Source organism: Myotis myotis, unplaced genomic scaffold (assembly GCF_014108235.1).
Source record: "Myotis myotis isolate mMyoMyo1 unplaced genomic scaffold, mMyoMyo1.p scaffold_m19_p_6, whole genome shotgun sequence".
NCBI lineage: Eukaryota > Metazoa > Chordata > Mammalia > Chiroptera > Vespertilionidae > Myotis > Myotis myotis.
In genome coordinates this window covers 85,620,350-85,628,900 of record NW_023416368.1, presented here as the reverse complement: position 1 = coordinate 85,628,900, position 8,551 = coordinate 85,620,350, and positions in this window count along the sequence as shown.

Genomic DNA, 8,551 nt, shown 5'->3' with positions numbered 1-8,551 from the left:
CATCATTTCCAGCGGGAAAAGTGACTTCTGTGCATTTAGAATGGTTAACTTTAGAAAACGTTTTTCACATGAAAAATGTGTTCCCACAGGTGATTCAGTCACGCTCCTCTGAGGTCATGAGCCACCCCTTACTTGTGGTTGTCTTGTGGGCAGTTCCTCAGACCTACCCAGAGCAAGGAGATGAGCCAGGCACAGAGGTCACCAGGGTGGGAAGCCCAGGTGTCCAGCAATGGGCAATCAATTGTAGGGTGGTGCCTGGTCCCCAGGATGACTTTTCCTCCTCTAGCTCCAGGCCCAGATAAGCAGCAAAATGCCAGGGCTGACATCAGCACCAGCTGCACTGAATAATGACCCCTGGCCTGGTGCCGGCCAATCCATCAGTGGAGGCCACATCCCTGAATGGACACACCTGGAAAGCTACAGAATATTCCGTTCAGCTCTTCCCCTGGGACCTCCCCTGAAATCTCCACCCTTAAAACCTTTAGGAAGGAGGACCCAGTGTGCTCTCCCTCCCTGGAGCACACCTGTACCTTTCCCCCCCCCCCTCTCCTCCTGCCCCAGGCAGGTTACCATTAGCTTGCACTCCCAAGCTCCAAGGGCACTTTCTTTACCTCCTTAAACTCATTTCGTAAGCCCATTTCCTCTAAGACTTACTTCTCCTTCCTCTGTAATTTACCCATTAAATGTTCTCTTACTCTTTAGGTCTTGCCCTGTATTCTTACCCAGTCAGAACCAAGAACCAAGGTTGCTGAACCCAGGTTGGGTCTGACCCTACATGTTAGACACAGGGTGCCATTGCTGCTGCCAGCAGAGTTACACTGTTTAATCCAGCAATAATGAGATTAATCAGAAAACTGGGTTCCATCAATGTAAGGATCATTCAAACCTACAGAGAATTTTTTTTGAGTTCATTGTCAGGAGATAAAATCTCAGTGAATTGAGATAATGTCCGGAGTAAGGCAGTTTGGTACCTTATTTTATACATTACAATCAAAAGAGAAGATCCAAGTGAGTTACATGAAATCCACAGGGGATATATTAGGAAGCTGGGAGGAAGCAAAACAGGGAAACCATGGGATAGGATGAAAAGCAAAATGATAGACATACATATATATTTTACATAGCTGGGCACAGGGTAGTTAATAGTTAATGATTAGCATAACAATAACAATGAGAGGATTTATAGTCACAGCCCTGCTGCACTGAGGGGTCTGAAATAGGGGGAGTCACCCTGACATTGCCAAGGTATTCTATCTTAGATGCAAAACACAATGGACAGGGTAGGTAAGGGAAAGATTGAGTTTTGTCAGGGAGATCCTAGCCTGGGACATGACTATCTGCCATAAACTGCTTCTAATTAAAGTGGTTTAATTTCAGACCATCCTTTATGGTTATTATAGTTCTCAAGATTAGCTGATGAAGAAAAGGCTATTGAAAAGAAACTCAGCACTAATATAACTGCATTTTCAAAGTACAATTTCCCATCCAAAGACCTACTAAGTAAGGTAGTAGAGTGCGCTGCGCTGACGGAAGTGGAATGGCTGTTTATCTATCTTCCACGACTCCCATTTCATGCTCCTTTTCCTCTAGCCTGAATGAGCTTTCTGGAATGCCCCACAAATAGACCCTTTTATCTTTTCAGAATCCAACTCATCTTTCAAGATCCCAGCCAAACAAAACTTGTTCTCTCTAAAACTTGTCCAGACAAGTCTTTTCTTTCTACTTGAAAACTCCTATGGAACATACTACTCTTAATATTTGGCTGCAATATTTCTCAAGCTGCCTTGCATTATTTTCCATGACTACAACATTGAAGGGGTTGGGCCTACAATTCAGTGTCTTCTCCCTGCCTCTCATTTGATGTTCAATAAGTACATAATGTCTATATCAAATACACTCTCCAATGGATCCAACAGGAAATATAGTAATTCCATACAAACAGCACCCATCATTCTCTAATTCACATCTGCAAGTGAAAGGGGAAGGAAAGATGCCTCCTGAATACAAATAATTTCTTCATTTTCACCATTAAAAACTACATTCCTGCCTGTTTTTCTCCAAAGTCGGTTTCCTGGGGATGATAGCCACAGGTCTGCCTGAGGGACGCTGGTGGCTGGCCTGCCTGTTGCAGCCGCTCCAAGTCCCACAGCCCTTCAGAGCCAAGGCAGGAGACCCGCAAGGAGGGGAATTCACCCCATGCACCCCAGCGGGATAGAGAGGAGCCCAGGACAGGCAAGGAGCCAGACGCAGGTCAGGTGAAGCGCTGAGTTCCAGAAGCAGATGCACACTGCAGGTGAGCTGCCCACCTGCATCCACTGCCCCACACATCCATCGCCAAGCAGCCCACTCTGGCAGGGACCCACATGGACATAAGCCTGAAGCTGAATGGTCGAGGACCCCACCCCACCCTGGTGCCTCCTCCTGTCTCCAGCCCCAGAAACTAGATGTGAGAGTGGCTTCCCCACTCAGTCTCTGCCCAGTGCATTTGGGGCCAGCCACACCCACCCCCTCGCTTTTGAGCATTCAAATCCTCCAGCAACCCTCCCCCGACCCTCTGCTGCCATTTCAGAGGCTTGAGACCAAAGCCCCAGCCAGCTGGACCTCTCCACCTGTCTCCAGGCCCCTCATTCATCCCATTGTATTTAGATACTAGAGGCCCAGTGCATGAAGTTCATCTAAGGCAGCGGTTCTCAACCTGTGGGTCGTGACCCCTTTGGCGGTCAAACAACCCTTTCACAGGGGTCGCCTAAGGCCATCCTGCTTTTCAGATATTTACATTATGATTCATAACAGTAGCAACATTACAGTTAGGAAGTAACAACGAAAATAATTTTATGGTTGGGTCACAACATGAGGAACTGTATTTAAAGGGCCAGAAGGTTGAGAACCACTGATCTAAGGGTGCCTGTGCTGTGCTGGACTCTGCCATCCATCACGGCCTTCCTTCATTGCTCACTGCCCCTGGTGGTCAGCGCACATCATAGCAAGTGATAGAACTCCTGGTCTCCAGGTTGAACTTTTGTGGGGACACTTTGCATATTAGCCTTTTATATATACTAGAGTCCTGGTCCACGAAATTCGTGCTTTGTGGAATGGGGATATCCCTCAGCCCAGCCTGCACCCTCTCTGACCTGGGACCACTCAGGGATCAGACCTAAACTGGCAGTCAGACATCCCTCTCACAATCCAGGACTGCTGGCTCCCAACTGCTCACCTGCCTGCCTGCCTGATCACCCCCTAACCCAGCCGTGGGCAAACTACGGCCCGCGGGCCGGATCCGGCCCATTTGAAATGAATAAAACTAAAAAAAAAAAGACCGTACCCTTTTATGTAATGATGTTTACTTTGAATTTATATTAGTTCACACAAACACTCCATCCATGCTTTTGTTCCAGCCCTCCAGTCCAGTTTAAGAACCCACTGTGGCCCTTGAGTCAAAAAGTTTTCCCACCCCTGCCCTAACCACTCCCCTTCCAGCCTGATGGATGCATAACTGCTCCCCTGCTAGCCCGATCATCCCCAATTGCCCTCCCCTGCCAGCCTGGTTGCCACCAACTGCCTTCCCCTGCTGGCCCGGTCGCCCCCAACTGCACTCCCCTGCAGGCCTGGTCCTCCCATTGTCCTCCCCTGCCATCTTGGTCCCCCCCAACCTCCCTACCCTGCCAGCCCAGTCACCCATAACTACCCTTTCCTGATGGCCTGGTCACCCCTAACTGCCTTCCCCTGCAGGCCTGGTGATCCCCAACTGCCCTTCCCTGCTGGCCATCTCTGGCTGTGGGCACTGCCATATTTGAGGGTGGGGCAGTCAATTAGCATATTCCCTCTTTATTGCCTGTGGTTGCAGCCAACTTTGAGGGCAGGGCAGTCAATTACCATATTCCCTCCTTTTTGGCTGTGAGCACTGCCATCTTTGCAACAGCATGAGGGTCAATTAGCATATTCCCTCTTTATTAGTTAGGATAGATTAGTCTCAATGATTCCTTTTCTAATTAATCACCAGAATTTCAAAATAATAGTTTTACATTGCTACCAAATAACGAATGTTTTAGGCTTATTTTACTTAACTGAAATATCTTCTTTATTGGGGGATATTACCCAACAACTGCTATAGGGTTAAGTCAAGCTATTATAAATGTCTATGTTAATCTATTTACAAGTTTTCATGAGTTTCCATTCTAGCACTCATCGTTGATGTATATTGCACTAATGTCTAATTGGATTCAGGAATTATGGCAAACAGTAGCTCTTCACCTCATAATACATGTATTCTTCTTCACCCCTTGCAGAGAAGTAGGGCCTTGCAATTACTTTTAGAAAATGGAATATGAGAAAAGCCTGTGTCTCTTCGTGGTATTGGCTTTCAATGCTCAGGGTGGCCCTTCAGTGCTCCCTCTTTCTCTAGTTGTAGTGACCGGTGCTGTGACAACACATGACTGAGGGAGTTAGATCCCTGGGTGGGTAATGAAGCAGCATCCTGCTGGCCTCCATTACACTTTACAAGAGTCAGCAACTGAGATCACCACCGCATAGTGTGACTACTCTGATCAGTACAGTGGTCCCTTGTATCTCAATGAAAGCTCTGCTGAGCATCTTCTCAAGATCTGGAGATAGACAAAGAGTACGGAGATATGCAAAGTAAAACTTTATTTCCAAATATTGTAAACAATACACACACAGGCATACAAACAGAAGCATGTTCTCAAAGGTTGGAAATTTCACATAATGTCAAACATGAGTATGTGACGTTTTGAAGTCATACAGGGATTGGAAAAGGTAGGTTTACAGCCCTGGCTGGGTGGCTCATTTTGCTGGAATGTGGTGTCCTACACCAAAAAACTAGCAGATTGGATTCCCTTTCAGGGCACATAGGTTTCAGGTTCAATCCGGTCAGGGCAAGTACAGGAAGCAACTGATTGGTGCTTCTCTCTCACATAGATGTTTCTCTTTCCCTCTCTCCCTTCCTCTCTATATCAATAAACATATCATCAGGTGAGGATTTAAAACAAAAGTATGTTTCTAGTGGTTAATAAGCAAAATTTTATTCTTGTATTATTTGTTATTTATTACTGTATATATTTGTATCACTACTGTCAACCTGCTTTTGCTCTGCCCTGTACATGAACATTTTATAAAACATGAAACAAAAACAAGATAATTAGAATTGCCCCAAAATTATATAAAAATAATAATAAATAAATATGTGTTTCTTTTCAAAAATATATAAATTTTATTGATTTCAGAAAGGAAGGGAGAGATAGAAACATCAATGATGCGAGAGAATGATCCATTGACTGTGTCTGCATAACCCCTACTGGGAACTGAGCCAGCAACCAGGGCATGTGCCCTGACCAGGAATCAAACCTTGACTCCTGTTTCATAGGTCAATGCTCAACTACTGAGCACCACTGGCTGGCCTAGAATGTGTTTCTTACTGAAACTCCTGACTTGGGTCAGTCAAATCTACACCACAGCCTCTACAGAACTCGGCAAATGCAGAACAAAGCTGCAAGGACACCCTGGCCCATGGAACCAGGGTGTGTTACCACACAAACCCGGGGGAGGAAGCCCTGGTGGGGTGCTTCATGTCTGGAAAATCCTGCTCACATGCCAATGGTGGTGACCAGCTTGCAGAGCGAGGTGGAAGCCATCCAAAACTGGTTTCAAGTGTTCACACTGATGATGACTCACCACATACCAGGAGAGTATGAAAAAGTTTATTACTCACATGATGAGTTTTGGGGGGGGAGTAGGGTGGATATTAGTGTAAGTCCCAAAATGACTGAGAGCACAGGGCAAAGGGACTAGCTTATGGCGTTCCTGGCGGTTACTGGGTGCTGTTGGTGGAAGCTGGCTTGATTGGAACGTTCCCCCTGCACCCAAGGATGGAGCACCTGGACTTGCTCATCAGCTTTCCCAGGTGTAAGGTCAGGGAGGAGAGAAGGGGGCATCCTAAAGGCTTTCAACATTCAAACATCAAAACTGAAATCAGTATCTTTATTATAACTATTCCCTTCAATAACAAGGGAAGAAACTAAGCTCATGCAAAATTTCATCCAAATTTTTCATCACTAGACTCTGATGATACTAATTGCAAGAGATTCTGAAGAAGATGCACTGGAGACATGAGGCTTAAGTTTTTCTATAAATGTATCAGTGATTCCATACAAGTATGACCAGTTATTCAAATTATAAAATGAAACCTCTCCCAACTCATAGTCCAGAAAAATGCCAATCTTTCACTCTTCTATAGGGGAAGGGCCAAAAGTATGAGTCCAGCATCCATTGCTTGGGGATGGTGATATGAGATTATTTCTGGGGAAAGATTCCTTACACATACCTTAGTAATATTCACCTATGCCTCCCATGTTTACCACCCAAAAATGCCTGCCACAGCTGATCAGTGATTCTCTCTCATAATTGATGTTTCTATCTCTCTCTCTCTCCCCCTCTCCCTTCCTCTCTGAAATCAATAAAAATATTAAAATAAATAAATAAATACATTTCTACTTATTTGTTCCCAGAAGTCAAAGTCCAGTGTGCCAGCATCAGGAAACCAAGGATTATAAATTATAACAATCTGTAAAAAGCCCTTTATTTTATTATTATTTTTTTAAAAGATATTTTATTGATTTTTACAGAGAGGAAGGGAGAGGGATAGAGAGTTAGAAACATCGATGAGAGAGAAACATCAATCAGCTGCTTCCAACACACGCCCTACTGGGGATGTGCCCACAACCAAGGTACATGCCCTTGACTGGAATCAAACCCGGGACCCTTCAGTCCACAGGCCAACACTCTATCCACTGAGCCAAACTGGTTAGCACTGCAACAGGCCCTTTAATTGTTCTTTTGTAACTGAGGCACCATTTGCTTTTTTTTTTTTTTAATATATTTTTATTGATTTCAGAGAGGAAGAGAGAGGGAGAGATAGAAACATCAATGATGAGAGAGAATCACTGATCAGCTGCCTCCTACACTCCCCCTACTGGGGATTGAGCCTGCAACCCTGGGCATGTGCCCTTGACCGGAATCGAACCTGGGACCCTTTGGTCCACAGGCCGATGTTCTGTCCACTGAGCCAAACCAGCTAGGGCACCATTTGCTTTTAATAACTGTTTAAGTAACAAAGAAATCTATTACTCGGTGGACAGCTGCTGTCCTATTGTGAAACCTTATCTGAAAAGCATACCCTTGAACTTGGAAATCCAAGGCTCCAATGACTTACTGTGCAGTAACTTTTTCTTACTCTTCATTTTTGAGGTTCCCACTGCATCTTGTTGCCTTCCTTGGACCTCACATGGGGCACCACTTTGCAGGGGCTGGCCAGCAGACCCTGAGTGACAGATGAATGATTACTCTGACACTGTGAAAGAGAGGGCTAAGGGACTGCCTGGCTAAAGGAACCAGACAGCCTCAATCACCCAATCACCTTCCTCTGTAGGCTTTTTTTTTTTTTTTTTTTTTTTTTTTTTTTTTTTTGTAACAGTGGTATGAGCTAAAGTTTATCTTTGAGGTGCAATCAGTAGGGTAAGTAATCTTGGGAGGACAGATATGTCTGCAGTGTCCCTAGAGGCCCCAGGCCTTTTGGAGATTCCTCCTTACAGACTTTCCAGCCAAGTCCAGTGATTCCCCACAGGAATCTACTGCAGGTGAGGGATGGGATGTGTAAGGGGGTTAAGGTTGGTGGTCTGCTGGGTCAAAAGTAGATTCGGAATCAGAAGGTTTGGGGTATGATGTTTTGTGTGAAGGGGAAGAATCTGATGGGTAGAGCAGGACTGACAGAGAGAGGGTGGAGACTGGGGGGTGAAAAGGCCTAGACATAGGGAATCTCTAACCATTTTCCATTGCAGTGACAGCAATTATCTAAATTGTGCAATGTGTTAAAATTCCAAGTGCTGTCTCACTGTTTTGATTTCCCTTTCCTTGATGACTAATGCTATCTAGCATTTTTTCATATGCTCTTGACCATTTGCATAACTTCTTTGGCAAAATGTGTATGGGGATACTTTACCATATTTAGATTGATTTATTTCACTTTTAAGAATTCGGTTGTGCCCTAGCTGGTTTGGCTCAGTGGACAGAGTATCGGCCTGTGGACTGAAGGGCCCCAGGTTTGATTCCAGAGAGGGCACATGCCTGGGTTGAAGGCTCAATCCCCAGTATGGGGCATCCAGAATGATTCTCCCTCATCATTGATGTTTCCATCTCTCTCTCCCTCTCCTTTCCTCTCTGAAATGAATAAAAATATAAATAAATAAAATAAAAGCTCTTGAGCAAAATATGTTACTTTAAAAAAAAAAAGAATTAGGTTGCAAGAGGTCTTTAGATATTTTAGATACAAGTTCTTTATCAGATATAGGATTTGCAAAATTTTCACCCACTCTGTGGATTGTGTTTTCACTCTATTTCCCTAAAAATTTTACTTCAATTGTGATAATATATGTGCTGTACTGGCACAGCCAAGGGTGAACCTGAGTGGGGGCAGCTGAAACGCTTAGAAAAGATAGAAAAGAGAACGAAATCTGGGTCTCAGTGGGATGCTGCTTCTCTG